The sequence below is a fragment of the Cyanistes caeruleus genome, chromosome 8 (genome assembly GCF_971803275.1).
Source record: "Cyanistes caeruleus chromosome 8, bCyaCae1.hap1.1, whole genome shotgun sequence".
NCBI lineage: Eukaryota > Metazoa > Chordata > Aves > Passeriformes > Paridae > Cyanistes > Cyanistes caeruleus.
The window spans coordinates 5,072,690-5,093,553 of NC_141708.1; the positions used below are offsets into that span (position 1 = coordinate 5,072,690).

At 41.0% G+C, this 20,864-nt stretch overlaps 1 long non-coding RNA gene across 1 annotated transcript in view; it reads right to left on the bottom strand.

Annotated features, from left to right (window-relative positions):
- Positions 1-18,583, bottom strand: part of LOC147651839 (uncharacterized) — a 36,976-nt gene extending 18,393 nt beyond the window's left edge. Inside the window, exon 1 of the long non-coding RNA XR_015290233.1 lies at positions 18,443-18,583. This is a non-coding gene — a long non-coding RNA (uncharacterized LOC147651839). The remainder of the gene's footprint in view (positions 1-18,442) is intronic.
- Between the last annotated feature and the right edge of the window lie 2,281 nt (positions 18,584-20,864).

Sequence of the window (20,864 nt, forward strand, 5' to 3'; positions counted from 1 at the left end):
CCCAGGGTCTCATTGTGTGGCTGCTCTCAGATTTGGCCAAATACTCTTCTGGCTTTTTACCCAGGCAGGGGATCTCACCACAATCCAGAAGCAAGTTGTCACCTGCCAGTGCTCTCTTCTCAAGGGAAAACACTGGCTCCTGCAGCTTTTGCTGGCTATCAGTGAATAAATATAATGAGAAGCTAACAGATGGAAAGAGTGTGTCACCTAATTTTAAGTGTTAATATTATGCAAGTGAATAGTGCTGAGGAACACAGTCACAGTCCAAAGACACGATTGTTTAAAAAGCATGGCATGTGAAAGCACACATTCACAGATGCTCACACAGGGCTCCGAGGTCAGATAAACTGATTTATCAGTAGCTGATCACTTGAAACAAGGGATGTCCAGTGCCAAGGCTGAGCTCAGCTGCATCTCCTGCTGGAGCCCAGAGCCCAGCTTAGAGAGGAGCTGATTTATTGACACAGATCGGGCAATTCTCTTCACAGCCTGGGCCATCTCAGCCGAGATAACCACACAGAGAAATGAAAATGTGCCTGAGCAGGATACCTCTAAATCCCAGTAGCCCAAGGCTCTGGCAGCTGATACTGCCCCCAGTTCCTTTCTCTGCTGCCAGAGTGCAGGTGCTGAGGGAGAGGCAGCAGACACAGGGGTTTTCTGTGCCCTGTAGCATCACCCTCACTGCTCGTGATCAAGCTTGGCTCAAGTATTCTCGGACAAGTTCTTATTCCCCTGCAATACTGCCTGCTCAAGGCAGTATTGATCCCAAAGCCCTCTGATATCCCAGAGAGTCACTGTCATTCAAGAACTACTGAAATGGACTGGTTTTATTTCTATTTATATTGGGTTTCTTCAGAAAGACTGTTTCTCAGTTGCACACCAGATAATTTGGCTGGCCAGATATAGCCAGTCTATTTGCAACTCAAGATCCATTTAACTTTGAAGCAGCTCCTCACTATATTTGTCTTAGAAATACTATTTCAATAAAATTCTAAAATGCAGGAATGGGTTTAACATCCACTTGAATGTGTACTTAAATATATCAAAACAGGGTGATGCACTACAGCTTTTTGCCATCACTATTTCTATTGGTTTCTGGTATCCTGGATGCTAATTCTGCATTTTTCTCATGTTTTCACCTGTGTTTGTGGATCTGCAACTGAGATATGGCAGTGATTTCTCTTTCCTGATGATGAGGAAAACAAAGGAGTCCTACAATTTTTAATCAGAAATTGCACCTCCAACAATCAGTTCATATTTTCTTTTACATTCCAATTTACATTTCACTTTTAGTGATGGAGGCTTACAAGTGAGCTGGTTTCACACAAACATGCAGATATCTTAGACAGACTTCTGTAAGGCAGAGTAAAGAATTCCTGGATTAAGGAAAGGGTTCTGCCTTATTAATGCTCTATTGCTGCATTCTGCCTGTATGCAAAAGGAAAAAAAAAATGAACTTGCCACCTTCTCACTGTTAAAGGCACTTAAGCACAAAAGAAACTAATTAAAAATGGAAAGAGTGGCACTTTTTATACCCTTCAGAAATATTTTCATGAGCTGCCCAGTGACTCATGCTTTACAGCACTGGGTAGCTCAATATATGTATTTTTAATGATTTGGAAAGGGCTCATAAAGTAGTGTCCCCATCTTGTAATCATTCATGACTGCATGTAAAAAGGAAGCAGAATCCATTATTTCCAAGGGACTGTAAAAAGAAACTGGCTTAGAGGTATCTGTAAAGTATCTGTATTGTTATCAGTAAAGTTAGAAACTTTTATTATGTTTCCAAGCCTGGTGTATTATTGTGTGAGATACGTTGGGGTTTTTTTATATTCTGCCACACAGACACCCACAAGAGCATTAAATTCACCTGACACCAGATTTGTGTGGAGGTCTTGGTCACGAGTAAGCAGCTGAAGTTTAATGAGTTCATAAATCAGATGGGCTGTGGCAGCTGTCCAGCTCAGATGAGAGCTGAATCACCCATCACAGGCTACAAAACTCCACCCACACACTTAATGAGCCTCAAAAGATGAGAGCCTTTAAACTCCAGTGCTCATCTTTATCTGAGTGTGGGGTTCCTGCAGGAGGGGCTGTCCTGCAGTTCCTCCCCCAGGAGAGTCATCCCAGAGCCAGCAGTGATGGGGATGATGAGAGCAGTGTTCCCAAGCACAGATGGACATCTCCAGACTCCTGGCACTTGGCCCTGGCTGAGCTCCGTGCCTGAGCCCACGTCAGGATCTGTCAAGGCTGTATAAAACTCTTTTGTGCTGTTTATTTACCAGTCAGACAAACGGTGCCTCTCTGATCAATTATCAGCCATTCTGAGCTGTTGCAAAGGAAATAAATGTTCCCCCACCTGGCTACAACCTCCCTCAGGTAGCTGAGGATTGTTTGCCAAACAGATGGAGAAGGAGAAGCAAATTACATCTCTCCTCAGGTGACAGGGAGAGCAGGAGGAAAACTGTTCCATGGGTTCCCTTGACTTGTTACAGCCTGGAAATCTCAGATCCTGTGATCCACATGAGCACAAGCAAAGAGTTTAGTCCTAACAATCTCTTCTCTCCCATAGTTTGTTCCAACTCCATTTTCCTCAAGGAGTTAATGCATCCAGACATTAAAATCATGTTATGGTTTCATCAAAAAGAAGCTTGCAGATGCTTCCAGAGGAATAGGAAAAAAAAATCTCTATGTCCCATTTTTGAAGGTGTTTAAAGGAGATATTAATGCATCATTCATTGATATATTGGATCACAGTGTGAAACAGCAAATTAATTCTGTATCAGAAAATGCTTCTGCTCAGATTAATCCCTTTTCATGTAATGTTATAATTATAAATATTAAGTCCTTTGGAAATATTTGTACTTTGTTTAGACATAACAGATGATTAACTATTTTATTAGTCAACAGTGGGAAGAGGAACTGTAAGAAATATCATGGTGTTACCTAGAGAGAATGCAATGGGAAAACAAATCTAATTTGTTGAGATTATTTTCATACATTTTACCACTTATTTTGCATAACTTTCTTTTTACCTCTTCTACTCCTCAGATGTTAGGATAATGAATAAAAATTATAATGTCCTCTCTAAACCCAGCAAGGTTCCATGGATCCTTTTTTCCTCCAAGTCAGTCAAGATAAGACAGAAAATTGTGTCACTGAAGAGCAGCCAATGAAGGATTATTTACTATTGGATTAAATCACAGGAAAGTTCATCTGTGTTGCCTTATGTAAAAAAAGAAACACTTTGAAGTTCTTAAAGTCCAAAGAGAAAGAAATGGATGAACATATTCACAGGCAGAGAAGGGAAATATATCCATTGTATAGCACAGTACTAGAAAAATAGGGAGTCATAAATCAACCAAACCCTTCTTACAGACACTGGAAAACCACTAAGAGCACCAGTTTCTGCAATTTTGGATAGGATCTTACTGTTTATGTAAAGAAAAGCCCAGGTTTCCACAAAGAGAAGCATCTTGTGCTCCACAGGAATCATTACCCAAACACCACTGTAGTAAAAAAAAAAAAAAAATTACAGAAGAAAAGAAAATAAAAGCCAAAAAAAAGGGGGGGGGGGAGAAAAGAAAAGGACAAAAGCTTCTAAAAATTCTCTGAGCAGCTTATCAGCCACAAAAATGAACATTGAGCAAAATTTCCCCTAGCCTGCCTGTACTTGTCTTCCTTTAGATTTCTAATAAGCAGCTTAATATTTTGCAGATTCTTTTCCCTTTGTGTCCCAAGTCCCTCCAGAACCTGTCCAGATCTTTAGCATTACATTGCCATAGATCATTTAATCTGTTTTCCATAGCCTTCCCTTCAATCCAAGTGTAATATTCTGAAACTACAGAATGGGTTTTCTTTATTCCTGTGCAGAGTGAACTGCCTCGATTTCGGAGGTTTCTTTGCTTTTTCTCCATCCTCTGTGTTTCATTCTCTCTGAAGCGTTGCTCCTGCCTCCAACTCTGCATCCATATCCTGAAATTTCAACACCATCTTTCAGAAATACAGATGTAAGTAAAGGATAGCTGGGAAGGAAATGAATGTTCTATTATTGCTACCATAAATGGGCTTGCCACTGATTAAAAGCTCATTAGGCTTTAATTTTTCAATGCCTCATTTTTTCCATCTCAAAGCAGGATGCAGGAAGGGCAAAAACTCCTGGTTCAGAAATAAATTAAGGTTAACACTAACCCATACCAACACTGTGTGGTCTTAAATACAGAATTTTTCTTTCAAATATAAAGATAATACCCAGCTCTTATGCAGCATTTTCTACCAGCAGAGTTCAAAGTGATTTATAAAAAAGCAAATAACAACTGATTCTAACTTGGTTAGTTTGTTTAAAGGAAAGAAGTTGACATTGCAATGCAACAGTAAGATATAAACTGGAACTATGCCACTGAATTTCCACACTCTTCCAGGCTCCCAGAGGTATTGTCTGTGTGACCAGGATTTGATGAAAACTCCAGAAACCAGTTTTCTGTGGCTAGAAAGGGCATTACTAGCAGAGGAAACCATTTACAAGTGCACTTCTTACAAACAATTTTGTGAATTTGCTTTTCCAGCACTGAAATTTATTCTCCCTCCATCCCAGGGGCAGCACTGTCTGTTCATCTATCACCGGCCTCCTCTGCCACTGGAAGGGGAATTCTCCCACACCAGTGAGATCAGACTCCTGAGAATCCCACTAGAACCTCTTCAATGCCTATTCCCTACTTATTTTCCCTTTTTTTCTTTTAACCCACAGATGTAAAAAGCCATCTCTTTCTTGTGCAAAATAAGAGAAAGAAAAAAGTAATTTTTTTTTTTATTCTTGCTGTTGAACTATATTCTTCATTTCTATCAAGCATTCTGAGCTGAAGTCTGCAAGAAAGGCTCGATACAAAGCAAATTTGCATGCAGTGGCACAAAGCCTTCCTTGAAGGAGCAATTGTCATGCACAAATCAATGGACTCATATCCAAGGTGCAGAGAAATTCAACTTGAGTTCTGCTTATCTTCTTTTCAAAATTGAAATAGGATCAGATGTGTTTTCCTGTGGTCCTTGCCTCATTGTCCCAAAATTTTCCTTTTGAAGCTTCTCTCTTATTTACATATCTTTGGTATGGTTAAATGATTAAACTGTAAAACTTTTACCTTCCCATGCATTTACATCCCTCCTTTCACTTGTAAAATACTTTTTGCCCTTTCAAGTAGCATATTTGAGGTGTTTGTGTCCCAGTTGTTCTGGGAGTTACCAGTGAGATATGAAAAAGCTAAAGAAAAAGTCTTTTTGAAAAGCACAGAAATACAGAAGGGAAATCAGACCCTTCACAAGAATGTCATAATAAAAAATATGTATTTTGACAGTAACCTCTGGAAATAGATTGTATCTGCATTTTTGGTATTGTGCAGCCTAAACATACCCTAATTATTAATTAATAACTCCACTGAGTAGCCTCAGTGTCATTTTTTCTGTACACTTGCAGAAACTACCAAGCTTGTTATTGAGTCCATGCACATCCTGAAGTATTACAAGATCATGATTACCCAATTTTTCCCCCATTTACTTTTAGTTTTAGCCTAAGTGAATATTTTTAGGCTAATCAGGAGCTGTTAAATCAAAGCAGCAATTCCCTCTCTCATCAGCCCATGCAAGCCTTCTCTTTCAGCAGCTACCTGTGCTTATCAGAACCACCTATATTTAATATAAGTTCAGCAATGTTTGTCATTTAAGGGCAGAATACACCAAGAAACTTTTTCTTAATGCAGCATTTAGCAACAAGAAAGCAGAACAACCTCAAATTAAAACACATTCATTTCTTTTACTTTATAGTTTTTCATCTATAAACCTTTGCAATTAAAGAAGCTGCTGCTAATAGTGTGTTTAAGTAGGTCTGAAATTTGGAGATACTGAGATTTTACTGATAAAGTGATACATTTTTTATATACACAAGTGAAGATGCAGCACTACAACTATGAAAAAATAAAAAAAAAATAAAATCTTTGTTTGGAAGCTGATTTGTGAGGGCTTTGGGCACAGTTAAATTCCAGAAATGAAGAAAAGTGTCAGAGAACTGGGCCCTAGAGGGACTGTCAACCCCAACTAAATGAGGAATCAAACAGAGCTGTGTGACAGGGTGAATTACAGATCTGCACCTCTTCTCTTGGTTCCTCCTCTCCACGTTTTGACATCTAAAGGTTTGCCCCAAAAAAACCCACAGAAATTAAAGTACATTTGCTCCTGTGTGCTGTCTTGCAGTTGTTCAGTCTTAAAAGGCTCCCTGTAAACCATTATGATATTTATGCACAAAGAAATTATTCAAAGTTTCAGGATTAACTTGTCCCCTCTCTGCAGATGGCAATTTTTCACCCACAGCTCCTCACAGTGCCATTAAGCTGGTGGCAGCTCTGACTGGAGAGATCATGAGATGAGCAATAGTGCTAGTCCTGTGATAAATCTCATAAATAAATGATAAATGCTGGGCTGGTGGAATTAATACAACAAATTTCAAGTGGTGGATGTAAATGACCCAAGGAACCCCAGCCTGGAGCAATTGCCTGTAAATCTGCTGAGTGCTCCTGCCTGGGGAGACTTCCCAGAGCCGAGGGCAGCTGCAGGTGAGGAGCTGTGGGCTGTAGCCACAGGCTCCTGGCATGGCCTCAGGTGACTCTGCTCACTCTTCTGCACTTACATTTCAGTCTTCACCTGGTCAGATTAGTCAATTATTAATCATCTTCCCAATCTCAATCAATGAAAGCCTTTCTTGTATTTGGTCTTTATTTCCATAAAGATTTTTAAGAACTGTTTCCCTTTCCCAGGTTAGCTTTGTACTCCATACACTTGTTCTAATATTACCTTATTTAATATTTGTTTTTAAATTAATCTATTAATCTTGTTTAATACTGGGGGCTTCTTTCTTAGTCTGTTTAAAGACCAAGATGATGTTAGCATAAACAGAAGCACTTTCAGAGCAAAATCAAAATCTGAATTCTTTATATTTTCCCTTTCATTAAGCTCCTATGAAACAGAACTGCTGCTAAGCCACTTGGTGGGATTTATTGGTGGGACAGAAGTGCACCTTTCTCCAAAGAGATTCTATCCATGCTGTCAGGAGAAGGGTCCAGATGAGTATTGCCTCTGTGCCCGAGTGTCTTTCAGTGTTGAGAAGTGTTTGCTGCAGGAATTTAACCCTGACAGAAAGACCCTTCTCCTCCCTGCAGGCTGGAGAAGTCACAATGATGCTCCCATTTCTGGACTTACTGAAGTGTTTGAATAAACACACAAGATCTTGTTTCATTTCAGGTGAATGTATCATTTCAGGTGAATGTATCATTTATGTCACCAAGCTGAGTTTTGTAAATTATCTTTTGTCCCTCTCACGGGGTTTAAATTTTTAATCAAATTACCTGATACAAAACTGTGGCTTATTTTGGCAGGGGGAGAGGTTGATTCAGTCTTTTAACACAAATCAAGATCAAATCTGTGCTTATAACACAAATCCCAAATCCACCCAGATATTCTGAGCTAGTCTGAATTTCCTATCCACTTCAGAAGTTCCAGGATTTGGCTGTTTCACATCACTTCCTTCAAAATAAAATATGTGGGTGCAAAGCTTTGAGCTACCTTAGTCAGATCTTTATTTAAAAAGTGGTTAAAAGTTTGAAGGCTCTGTATGACACAGGTTCTCAGGAAAAAAACATAGGAAACAAACTCTAGAAGCTGTTTAAAACAGTTTAAATACAATAACAGTAATTCATATCACACAAATGATGAATGACATGAATGTTTGCTCAGTAACAGATTTTAAAACAAGAAAATTGCTACATTTAACTATGCAAGAACTACACCTCTCCTAGATAATGATGAGAGAACAGAACAGTTTCAAATTTCTATAGATACAAGACAGCAAAAGAATAAAAATCAAGATCTGAAATAAACAAGGTGATACATGAGACTTAATCCTGGGGAAGTTTTTTTTTTTTAAATAGCAAATTTCAAATAAACTATTATAAATTATTCCTAATTCAAACATCTCTCAGACTGGAAAACTTGATAGAGGAAAAAATACTGACTTTGTTCTGAGGATTTAAGTCTCTGTTTGAATAGAAATGTGTCATTAGAAGCAAAATTATCCATTTATTACATGTAGGCAGAAGGTTCCAGGGGCCTAAATCATGCACTCACCAGAGCTCCAGGTGCATTTTTGAAGCTCCCTTGTGAAACTGGCTTTCAGCACTTTGTCAGCTCCCTTTTCTGATTTTAAATATGTTCCTGTAGATTATTAAAGATGTCTGTGTTTATTTTGGGCTAAGCTTTGACATATTCTTTGACTTGGACAAATCATCACAGTTCACTTGACACCACTTCTATGGATTATGTGATCATTGTTTAGGGCTCTCCCTAAAACCATTTTCTCCATTCAAGCCTTCCCTGATTTTATGATAATTTTCCTTCAGAATAACATCTTCTTACCCAGTGTATTTATTAAAGTATCAAGATCATTATAATTAGCATTATTGGCAAGGGGAAAGGATTTCTTCTAATTAAGCCAAAGCTAAGCTAACAAAACCAATCATCTTGCACTTATGTAAAATTTTAATTTCATGTCCATCAGTGTTTAGCTCCCTTATAAAGTCCCCAGCGAACTAATAACCTTTTGTGTGCTCTTCCTTCTAGAGAAGCAAGAAATATCCATCCTTCTTGGGGTTACTCTTGCATCCTCACACTGAAAGCCCATATTTTCACATGGCCTATTGCTTTATTGGACTGTTCAGTGGCAACCCTTTATTGAACCTTCCCGGCTGTGAAAACATCAGCAAAACTTGCTTTAAAGGAACCTGCAAAGTGCTGAAGGATCAGATCTTCTGCCCCTGAACCCAACACACTTCCCAGTGAAGTTTGTTCTCTCACTTCCTTGGCTGTGCCAGCACTTGGTGCCAAAACTGCACCTTTTATGCACAATTGTGCATTTTATTCAAGCTCAAAACAGCCTCAGGGCTTAAGCTGACTGAAATCAAATGTTGCCTGGTGTCTGTTTGCCCCAAGGAGCATCTCCAGCTTTCACTTAGAGTCAAGGTCACTTCTCTGCCCTGACAGACGCTGTTTCTCCTCTAAAAAAGACAACACCAACTGTGGAGGGAGCCTGGTAAAAGACAACTTCGCAGTGCTTGTGAGCCTTAGGATTGGCCACTCCAAGTTCCATAATGATGGAGCAGAATAAGCCCCATGCATTTGCTTTCTCACCCAGCATTTTATATTTTATTGAGCTAAAGCCACACAGAGTGTGGGATGCACACCTGACTGTGCTAGGTGGGCAATAATCAGCAAAAATCAGCATTCAGACTGTCAATCCAAGATAACTTTTCTGTGGGGTAGATGCCTTCTTTCCCCACTTATTCACCCTCAGCAACACTTGGCTGTGAAGCGATGCTGTCTTCACACAGAGTGTGCATCTCCCCCTTGTTTTGCAACAGGAATGGGAATTTGTAACTGAATTTGGAATTTGCCATAATGGAGAGGGGTTGTCAGCTCGGTGTGTGCACTTCTTCTATTTGAGTTGATGCTTCAGCAAGCACAGTCAATAACACATTTTTAGAGGGCTTGTAGATAATTAGATTAATGAGCTGGCTCTCCTCAAACACACGATTTGCAGTAAGCCTTTCTGCTCATCTCTTTATTGACTGGCACAGTAATGATGTCTATTGAACTTCACTCAACCATCAGGTAATACAAACATATTTTTGCCCTTGGAGGCAGTCAGAAAGGCCAGGCACACTATCACTGCAGTACATATATTTTCTGAGACAATTAGCAACCTCAAGGTGGTGTTAATCAGGAGGAAATAGGGGCTAAGTAAGTATTAATTTATCTTTTGCTACAATAGAGTTCCCAGAGCTAAGATGACCATGCTAGAATTGTTTTGTAGGGATCCATCTAACTCTTTGTCTTTCTCTTGTAATGAGATGTCAGACAATCCTCAGGGTAAAAATCCTGCTCCCTCTGAAGAGCCAGACAAGCAATGGACTTAGAAATGGCAAATGATTTTTTCAAAGCACCTTATCACCTCATCCCAACCCCTCAGCTGGAATTCAGGATTTTAGCATGGAAAACCTCTGTCAGTGTCCTTTGGTGGGTACCAATTAACAGTTAGGAGAATGAAATCTCGTTAACAAAAACACTGTGAGTAGAAAACTCTAGAAATGGCAGAATGGTAGTTAAAGCCTTGGAAGAATGGGAGAAAAGAGGATGCAATGTTTTCTTCCATTTCACCAATCAAAGTGAATAGAAAAAAAAAAATCTTACAACATTGGTTAAGCAAGTCCTTTCTGGGACCTTACTATGGTGAGAAAAAAGTTTCCCACCATCATCACCTCACAGAAATGCAGCTGGTCCAGAATTAGCCCCTAAGAAAGGGATCAACACCTGCAAGGCAAAAGGGATACGGACTTCACAGACCAAGGATGAGAAATACAATGAGAAAATTGAAATTACTCAGTGAGGAGGTCTAAGCTGAACACATAATGGAAACTTCACTAATACAGCAGAAGGGAAAATGAACAAAGGCTGCAACTGGCAGCACTCTAAGGGCAGAAATCCAAGAAATTGGTAAGAAATTCAAGCAAAGCACAAACCCTCAACAGGAAAACTGCAGCACAGTGGGCTACCAAAGGGGTTAATGACAACATTGCCTTCTTCCACCAGCTTTTGGAAAGCTTCAAGGCAAAAAGCATCTGCTTTAGTGTAAAGCAGTAGAGAGCTAGACTGGGGTTGCAAGCACTTATTTCTGAGGAAACCAATAAAACAGATAGACTGCTCTGCAACAAATATGACATATTTGATGAAAAGCAGCAAACATTCCTGCAAGTGATTACGAGTTCAAGAGCAGTGGCCTGTCTGTGTGATGGTTTGGATGCTGGGGAATGTGCCAGGGTGGTAGAGATGCCTCAGGCAATAGAAAGCAAACAGCCGGAGCACTGAGCGCGAGCTCTTGCTGAAACTTGGGAAATAAATGCTTATTGAGGTTTTGTGAAATATGGTGGCTGCCACGGGGAGGGAAAGGGTTCATTAGAACCCTTACAGTTCATTAGAAAAGCAGGGGAATAAAACTTCCCATGCAGAGAGTAAGGATGGAATCTGAGAGCAGGCAGAGATTAGAGCTGAAGGGATCTCTGCGGTCCCTGAACCCCTTAATTCACCTGCTCATAAAGAAAAAGAACCTAATCCACACCCAGCTGGATCTGTTTGTCAGGAATGGAGGAACACATTCTGCTGCCTCCAAAGGCAAAAATTCTGAGAGGGAATGAAAATGTCTAAAAGTTGCACACCACTGGGGTTATGGATGGTACCCCTAAAAACAATTAAAGAAAAAAAATCAAATTCATAGTAGCTATTTTGAGCTATGCTTGGTGCCCCAGACACCCCAGAAAGCAACATGGCAAGTGGTATAAGAACAGGCAGGAGACAAGGACTCCAATAATGTAAAGTTGGGAAGAGCAGCTTTAGAAAATGCCTAAGCCATGACACTTCAGCAGCCATGGAAAATTCCCTTGGCAGTTGTCAAATTGCTCTTAAGGCAGGGCTACAGCCCTCAGCAGAGCTGGCAGCAGCTTCAGGGCCCAGCGATGATGAGGAGCTCGCCTGGCTGCCCCAGGGGCACAACACACACACACACACACGCAGGGCTGGCACCACTCACTCATCCTGGCACTCCTCAGGGGCCCAGCAACGGAGCCAGCCTGGCTGAGCCGAGCCGGCCTCTGGCCTGGCTGAGCTGGCCTGGCTGAGCTGGCCTGGCTGAGCCGAGCCGGCCTCTGGCCTGGCTGAGCTGAGCTGGCCTCTGGCCTGGCTGAGCCGAGCCGGCCTCTGGCCTGGCTGAGCTGGCCTGGCTGAGCCGAGCCGGCCTCTGGCCTGGCTGAGCCGAGCCGGCCTCTGGCCTGGCTGAGCCGAGCCGGCCCAGCCGAGCCCTGCAGGAGCCGAGGCAGCAGCAGCAAGTTCCAGGCTCTGCCTGGGCTAGGAGGGCTCTGACACAGCTGGTGCTGGAAGCACTGAGGGCTGACAGAGTCACACAATGGTTTGGGTTGGGAGGGACCTTAAAGCCAGTGCCACCCCTGACATGGCAGGGACACCTCAAACTGTCCCAGGCTGCTCCAGCCCCATCCAGCCCAGCCTTGGGCACTGCCAGGGATCCAGGGGCAGCCCCAGCTGCTCTGGGCACCTGTGCCAGGGCCTGCCCACCCTCACAGGGAACAATTCCTCCCATTATCCAGTCCAAACCTTCTCAACACAGAACTGACACAGGACACTTCAAAATTAGGCAGCTGTGCTCCTAAGTGGTGGCAGGAAAACTCATTCAAACTTGTCTGACACCTACATGAAGTTGCTTCTCCTGACACACATACAGGGTATTAGCTGAGGTCACCTGCAGTCCCCAGGGAGTCCCCCACAGAAGATACTAAATTGGGTTTTTCAGCAAGATTTGAGAGACACAAGCTTCAAGAAGCAGGGACAGCTACAGTGCAGGTGTCACAGCCAAAGCAAACGGAGTTTATCTCCCAGCTGCAGTGCTGCTGATACAGAACACTCAAACAAGTGATATTAGCAAGGATTTGCAGGCACCAGCTTTCTGTACTTTGTGAATGCTGGGTTTTATGAAGGCTATTGATGTGTTTTACCTGAAGAAGGAGATAAAGGACTGCACCTCCTGAAAGGATTGAGCCCTGAGCCCGGTGAAGGATGGTTGGCATGTCCTGCAGGGATTTGTGCTGGGGAGCAGCAATCACTGGCAACATGCACACTGCTAAGAGTGCCTGCTAATCAGCTTAAGAGACACCCAAATGTTTAGGATGTCTTCATTGCCACAGAGCTGATGGGATGAGGACACATCCCATGTTGAAAATGTAGTTTCTTACCCTGTAAAACACAGCTGACCTGTACCTCTGCTAAAGAAACCTTCCTCCAAGTTTCCAAAGTATAGTTTAATAATTCCTGGTTTTTAATTCTTTTTCATTATTTACCCAGATAAGAACAGTTATTTTGGTAACAGCATCCTCCCACGAGGAAAACAACTCAGAATAATGCTGTGTAGGGTATCACCTATGCAAGGCTGAAGGTCTAAACCTAAATCCATCCATGTCCATCACTGCTAGCCCTCACCTTTTATTTATGTGGAGGTTTTGCTTAATTCTCCATCAACCCCAGGCACAAACATGACTGAAAGTATGAATATAAATACATGGCAGAATATGCAAGGCTTTAGGCAGCTGGTGTGTGTGTGCATTAAAAGCTCCTCTAAAAGGCAAAGAGAAACCTCCTGCACAAACATCCCCAGCAGCACAGGAAATGCTGATAACCACTGTCCCCGTGAGAGACGGATCCTTCCCCAGAGCATGCTGAGCTACCGGAACAGAGAAGGAATAATGACTCTGGCAGGGGCTCAGGATTCATCCTTACCAAAAAAAAGGCATAATTTCCTATTTTTGGGGTGTTTAAGAATTTATAGGTGTTGTTTAATCAGAAAATTGTGGTAAGAACCGTAATGATGCGGTATTTTTATTAGTATCAAATGTATTTAATATAAATGTAGTAATTTAACTCAGTTTTGCTCCCCAGTTTGGAGATGGGCTCACAGATGTTATGGGAAAAAGTTAACTTAGAATGTTAATTCTTCAGTGCATTGTGCAGATCTTCCTTGGTAGCTCATGAATCCAGAGCCAAACGCCATTTTTTTTCTGATTAAATTACTACATAAGATACATACCTGTTTTCTTATGTACATTACCAGGTTTATATTTATGAATTATAGTGTAAAAGACCTACAAAAAAACACCCTCTCCTAGCAGATAAAAATAGGAAGGTAGGAAAAAATACAATAAAAATTCTTCCCGATAGCTTTTGGAATTGATATTTAGAAAATTAAACATGTATTTCTCAGTCATAAAAAAATCTGTGGGGTGAGAAATCCAGGGTCCAAATCCTAAAGCCAAAGACTGTCCCCTAGTTGACAGTTTAATCATCAGCCTATCCAGAGTAGTGTATTTTTGATATGAAAAAATGTGATAATTATGCTCTAGTCTGATTTCCCATCAACTTGAGATTTAATTAGAGCATATATTTTAGAAAGAAACACAGACCTGATGTCTTCAAATAGTGATTACATTACTTACAATAATAATATTTAACAATGAGAAAATAGTAGGAATACTTTTCACCTTGTTTCCTGTTCAATTATTTGGATCAGACCTTCCACCGGGAATTCTTGGTCCAAGTTTGATTTTTACTTTAGAGATGCTTTAGTGTAATATCAGATTGTAGGACCTTCAGCCAGGTGCTACATATTAAGGGTTAAAGATTCATGGTTAAACATTCAGAGTTAATATTTAACACCAAACACCTTTTTAAAAATTTTATTATTTCTTTTTAAGCCTGTGGCCAGGTAAGTCTGTCTCTCTCCCAGCACTGAGGGAGGTGTCAATGTGTGGTGTGCCAAAAATGTGCTATCTCCGGCAGGAAAGATTTTTGAAAGATTTTCCTGCCAGAAATAACTGAGCTGAGATGCTGCTTAAGCTGCTCTGGGATGCAAGAGCTGCCCTATTACAGTGATTGCTCTGCCACTGGTCATTAAAATTCATCAGTAAATATTAATGCAGGCTACTTAGCCACCTTTCCAAGTAACTGATGCATATTCTTTCTTGGGTGTTTCCAGACTTGTCACTCTGGGGACTTCATTTTCAGTATATAATCTGTGCTGGATAATTCAGGACAAATTAATGTAGAGGAAATAAAAGCCGATTGTACATTAACTGTTGGTAAAAACTCCAGAGGTACAGAAGCCAAAATTTACAGCTCCTGCCAAAACCCATCTGGTGCTTTTGCTGCCCAGGAGGCAGAATCCTCTGGAGCACAGGATGTCTGTGCTCAGTCTGCCCCAGGGGGGTCCAGTGCTGCTCCTCAGCTCTGTGTTCCTCAGGGTCTTTGCTTTTCCCTTCCCTCTCCAGAGACACAGAAATGATCTATTTTCATAGCACCATTCAGGCTTTCTCTGAGTAGGACTTACATAAGCAGGCTACAAAATGTGTAGTCATGAAAATGTCAGTCCTTGAGCAATTGATTTTGTTTTTATGAAGTAATATTCCCTTTGAAACACTCTGTTCTGATGGTCATGTGAGAAATACCGATGGCACCTGCTAGGGTTGACTGGAGAATTGGAATATGCTTGGTTCTATGAAATTTAACATACAAGAAAAAAATTAATTAGAGATGTCTCTTTCCTAGTGCTGAGGTACTCAGACAGGTAGTTCCATTCTGCACTGCCTCAGTTCCTGGTATTTTATTTTCTCTTCATTTCAGGCTTTGCCAGGTATTTTACAGGTTCAGGGTCAGATTTCTTGCTGCAGTCACATTGTATAACAATATTGTACTTTACACATTGCTCAGATTGTAATTTTGGCCAACATCTAGAGAGACAAAAAGAAGCCAACTTAACCATATTCTAAATGGCCCAGAGCTGGGAGCCAAGGAGTCATTACAGGACATCCATCCTGCCAGGGAGAGACAGATCCATTTGCAAATGAGCAACCCAAATTCAGTCTGCATGGTTTGAGGGATGGAAAAAGTTTGCAGGATAATTTATTAGTGTCATTGTCTGCAGCTTTCCAGATGTTCTTGTCCTGGAGCATACACAGAGGAGAAGCTCCCAAACACATCAATAAAATAGTTTAGAGATGTTTTTCTGCTAGGAGGAATGAAGCTGGAAAAATTAAAGGTGTTCTTCCAGAAGCAATTTAAATTAATGAATGACTTCAGATCAAGGCCAGAGGGAGGGATAATGTCAGCACAGTCCTTCCTGCTTGTATCAAGGTAGAGTAGGTCTCTGCATTTAAAGAAATAACAGAGGCTTTCCCATGGGATGGGGGATACTTCCCTGAATGTCCAGAGAGTATCCCAGAGATAGTTCTGTAATGCTCAGTGCAAATAAATTCTCTCTAAGCTGATGATATTCATGCAAACATTGTGTGAAATACTGCCACGCTATCAGCATGACTCAAATACTTTCCTTAAAATACACCACATGAAGGAGGAAGGCATTTTCACTGGACTCCTTTCAACAAATAGTTGAGTAAAGAACAAACCAAAAACCAGCTCCTGCCTGTTGAGGTTTAATGCCAGAAGAGTGAAAGGAAAAATGAGAGCTATTTTCACCCCTCAAGCTTTTTCATGTACTTTGGATGGTATCAGGAATCAATAAATATCAGAAAACACAGGTAATAAAGGTGATTCAAGCCATGTTCAACCCAGATGAACATCCAGCCCCCACCTGTATTTACTGGGTAACAGAAAGGAGTGAAAGCCTATATTAGACTTTGAGTACCAGTTTGAATAATTGACATTAAGATTTGTTGAAATGGAGCAATTTGACTGACCCACTTTTGGACTTCAGGCTAGTTTATCTCATGTAAAGAACTATTTTGAGTTTATGATGATGGTTTTAGGAGCTCTGTCATGCCTGCCAGCTCACCTTCCCACAGACAAATTCACAGAAAATAATGCACAGAATTAATGCCAGGATGTCTCATCTTGGCCTCCACTGATTTCAGCTGTGATCAAAGGATGCTCTTTATCCTAATCTCCACATTAATTTTAATATAAACTTTCCATTGTCAGGTTTGTAGGCAGATATCTGCATTTGTCCTAATCAGGGTTTCACTTGCAGCTGTAGGTTTTAAACTTCCTCTAGAGTAGTCTAAGTACAGAGTCATCTGTTGGCCATAAAGGAGCCCAAAGCCCCTAAAACTCATTTAAGGGCCTGATGTTGATAGAAACCTGGCTCAGACCCCACCCACATGAGCCAGTTCCAGCCTCTCTGGATAGAACCTGAACTGCTCAGCTGTGTGCCCTGCACTGCTGAAAGCAAAAGAGAAACCATCATTTAACTGAAACAGTGAGAGCTTTGCAGGAGGATCTCACTTTCTCAAATAATCACCTTGGGGGAATCACTGTTTAATAACAGAGAGCAGTCACTGCACTTTACAAATACTGAAAAAACATTTAAGAAAAGCCTCACACCTAAAAGCTCAGCTTCTAGACTTTTTTCCTGTGTCATAACCCTAGTACACAAAAGTTGCTGGGGGCACTAATGCAAGGGTTTAGAAATGACCCAAAACATAAACACACAATTTAGCCTGAAGAAAATACGATGTGTTTCCTGAAAGCACATCACTGGACCAGAAAATATGAGTTGTGATGCTACACTGAGGGCAGGGATAGAAAAGTGTCTGTGAATGTCTCTCTACTTCCCTGAACGTTGTGTGATTAGCTGCCCCCTTTGAACCTAACCTTTATTCCTTTAACAAACCCAGGGAGTCAATTACACCTCTTGTCTTCCTTTGAAACCAAGTGAAAATTCACCAGGACAGGGAAGTGGCAGAAAAGCTTCTAGTCTACTTCAGCTGACAACAAGATGTATTTTTGTCCCACTCTCTCAGCAGAGCCATTGAAATTCATGTCACGGGGTGGTTTTAGATCCTATTGCACCTGTTAGTTCTGGTGTTTAAACAAATTCTTGACGATGCTGATGTACCTGGGTGAAGATCAGCAAAGACAGAGCAGAGGAAAACAAACTCACAGCCCCTCATGTAGGATTGACTCCCCCAGGTTTGGAGGGGGTTGCAGATCACACAAAATTCTGAACAGTAATATTAATTATTGCACTGACTATGGCTATTTAGCACATTATCACAACCTAACAAGGCACTCCTGCTATGATTTACCTTGTAAGCACCTTTCTTCATAGCTGAATTTCCTGCTTTATAAATGCTTCTAATTGCATAGCCATTACCAGTGCCATTAAACTCATTAACCATGCTCTCACCACTATAATTTTACAGAAAGATGACAGAAAAAATAGTGTAACTTTTCCTCTTTATTTCTGCAAGGACAGCATTATGGAAAAACATGTATTTACTTGCATAACCGTTCTCTATAACTCCTGGGAAATGTAGGTATTAAATACTATAAATATTAAATAAATACATGTTCAGTTGGCTTCTTCAGTATAACTACCCAATAAAAGTAAGGATGGAAGAGATTAATAATATTGATTGGTTATAAGCCAGTCCAGCCTGAGTTAAAAGCTAGCCTTTTTTAATGGCAGATAGGAGAACACAGACACTGGTTAGAAGAAAAAAGAAAAAGCTGAAAAAGTTTCCTAGGTGATAATTCTGCTTCAGAAACCTCTGACAAAGTAAGGGCCATACAGAAACAAGGTCAATGTCTCTGCTTCCACCTTTATCCACAGCACATAAGCTACTCCACAGTTTCTCCACATTAAACCATGCAGTGCTTAAACTTCACAAATTCCCAGCTGGAACACACTCACAGCTGATTTATTTCCATTTACTTTGGGAAATCCCAAATACAGCAGAGGCTGCTTTTGTCACCTCATGGAAAATGTAAATGAACTTACTGTTAATGAATTCCTGTGACACCTCTTCCTGCAGCATCCAGCAGCTCTCTGTGCCTCCCCTGCCAGCTCCCACCCAAAATAATGCAGCAGAAGCTGGGTTTTTATGTGAGAATCCTTCTTCCCCATTAGCCTGAACTGAATACTTAGATCAGCTGTGCTCACCCCTTTTGGGGTCAGTAGCACAGGAGTTTTCTTTCAGTATTTAAAAAGAGGAGACTCCAGCTGATGCTGAAAATAAACTGGTCAAAGATTAAAATGAAGCTATTTCCCATCAGGACAATTCACAGAAGCAGAGGTGTTGCTCTGAAATTCCAAGGGAGGTTATTCAGACCAGAATGGAATTAGGAAAGAAGCAAATTAGGAAGGAACAATTCACCTACTCAAGAATAAACCTGTTACTCTGGGCATTTCTTGACATGAGAACGTTGGAAGCTTCAACAGAGCAAGGGTGGAAATCATTCTCCCATAGGCTGGCAAAAGTCTTTATATACTGAGATGTAACAAGAAATTATGTCTTATTCCACTAGCATATTCTTAAAATTATGAATTTTGTTAACACATGAAATTAAAAATATTTCTCAACCTTTATGAAATGGAATTCCTGTTTCCCAAACAAGCCTCAGGAATATGATCTCTATCCTTTTACTCAGTGCAATGATTTGTTTGAAGAAGCCAGCCCTGCTCTTTTCCACGCTCAGTGATACAGAGGATGTTTAAGTTGCTTTATCTTTGTTGAACAATGCTGCAGATATGAATTCCATCACATTCACTCCCTAGACAAGTTTGCACCTCTTAGATTAGAGTGACATTGCTGTAATGTTCTTTTCCCCTTCCTTTTTTACAGTGTTATATTGGTTTCAGCAGGAACCATATCTGAAACTTTCATTGTGCCTTCAATCTGCAGGACTGGGAATGAAGATTAAATGGGCTTTTGTATACACAAATGCTCTCTAATGCTGATAAGGGCTGATGTGAATGGAATACAGACTAACACAACAGAATTGTGAATTTAGCTTGCCTGGTAAAGGAGGTATTTTTCAACAGTCTGCTAAGTAGCAATAAATGTAAATATCGCCCTCAACAGAGTGGGGACTTCTTTCTCCTATTAACCCTGACACACACAAAAACAGTTAATAATAAGCTCAAGGAGATTTTTTGACAATAATATGACTCTTGGGAGCCTTCAGAGCCAACTACACTGTGTGTCCAGCGAGGGTCACTGGGCAAGGCCTTTGGAATAAATCAAATTTTCCCTGGCTTAGATCTCTTAGATCTCTTCCAACAATCATGTGATGGGCTTGGCTCTTAATTAGCAGCTCCTCTCTTTTAATCTGAATGATGTCAGGTCACTTTGAGAGGGATGACAACTAGAATGTTTTGAAGAATTGTCTCCAAACCAGGTGTGTGACAGGGCACTCACCAGCCCCTCACAGCATCTCCCACATCAGGTGTGAGTTTGCTCAGCCTAAAACCTGAGAAATGGGAAGAACAGAATTCTGCTTTTGTTCCAGCTGTGAATCAGGGGCAGAATTCACTTGAATTTGACAGTGAAAGTGCATTTGGAAACTTCCCTTTACTGGCTACCCTTTCTCACTGCAACACTTAAGAATTCTAAAAGCCTTAAAACTCTTTAAAACTCCCTTTGGCTTAAAAAGTGAGAAGTTGTGTGTTTTGGACAATGGCAACCTGAGCCCTCCTGCTGGAGCCTGTCTGGACTCAGGTGGGCAATTCTGCAATGACATCTGGTCCTTTTTAGAGCTGCACTCCGTGTTGTGGGTGAGTGTTGCTCATACATAAGTGCATTAATTAAACTTGGAAAGTCAAAGATGAAAAGGAGGAAAGACAGCCACCATCCAGAAGGAGGTGTGTGCATGTCACCATCAATTCTCTTCCCCTCTCATCACCTTGAGAGAGGCAGATGGAAAGAACCAGGGACTCAGAGGAGTTCAGAGAACACAGTGGTGTGGATTGGAATTAAAATGCACAATTACACCCATGAACAAGAGGCCAAATAAAAGCCGTAGATAATCACTGGAATAAAAACCAGAGTGTCCTTGTGCTCAGCCCCATCTAATCCTAGAAATTAACTTGTTTCAGACCACGTTAAAATCTGGTTGCTGGACAGAATGGCTGCTGCAAATCTGCCAGGGAAATTAAGAGCTTTTTTGGCAAACAAACAAAGAGACTCAGTCCAAAGGTTTCAGGTTTATGGAGCTGCCTCAATCATGTTTCATGCTTGACTTTCTGCAGTCCTCCTGAACTGGCTGAATGCATCACTCTCTTATTTTTACCAAGTACTGAGTGAGGATTTTCTATTTCACGCCCCATTCCTACCTTGCTGCTCAGACTGTGTAATGTGGGTTATCCCAAACGCCTCTTGCTTTTCCCTTTGCAAAGTTTTCTTACAGAAAATAATAACGAG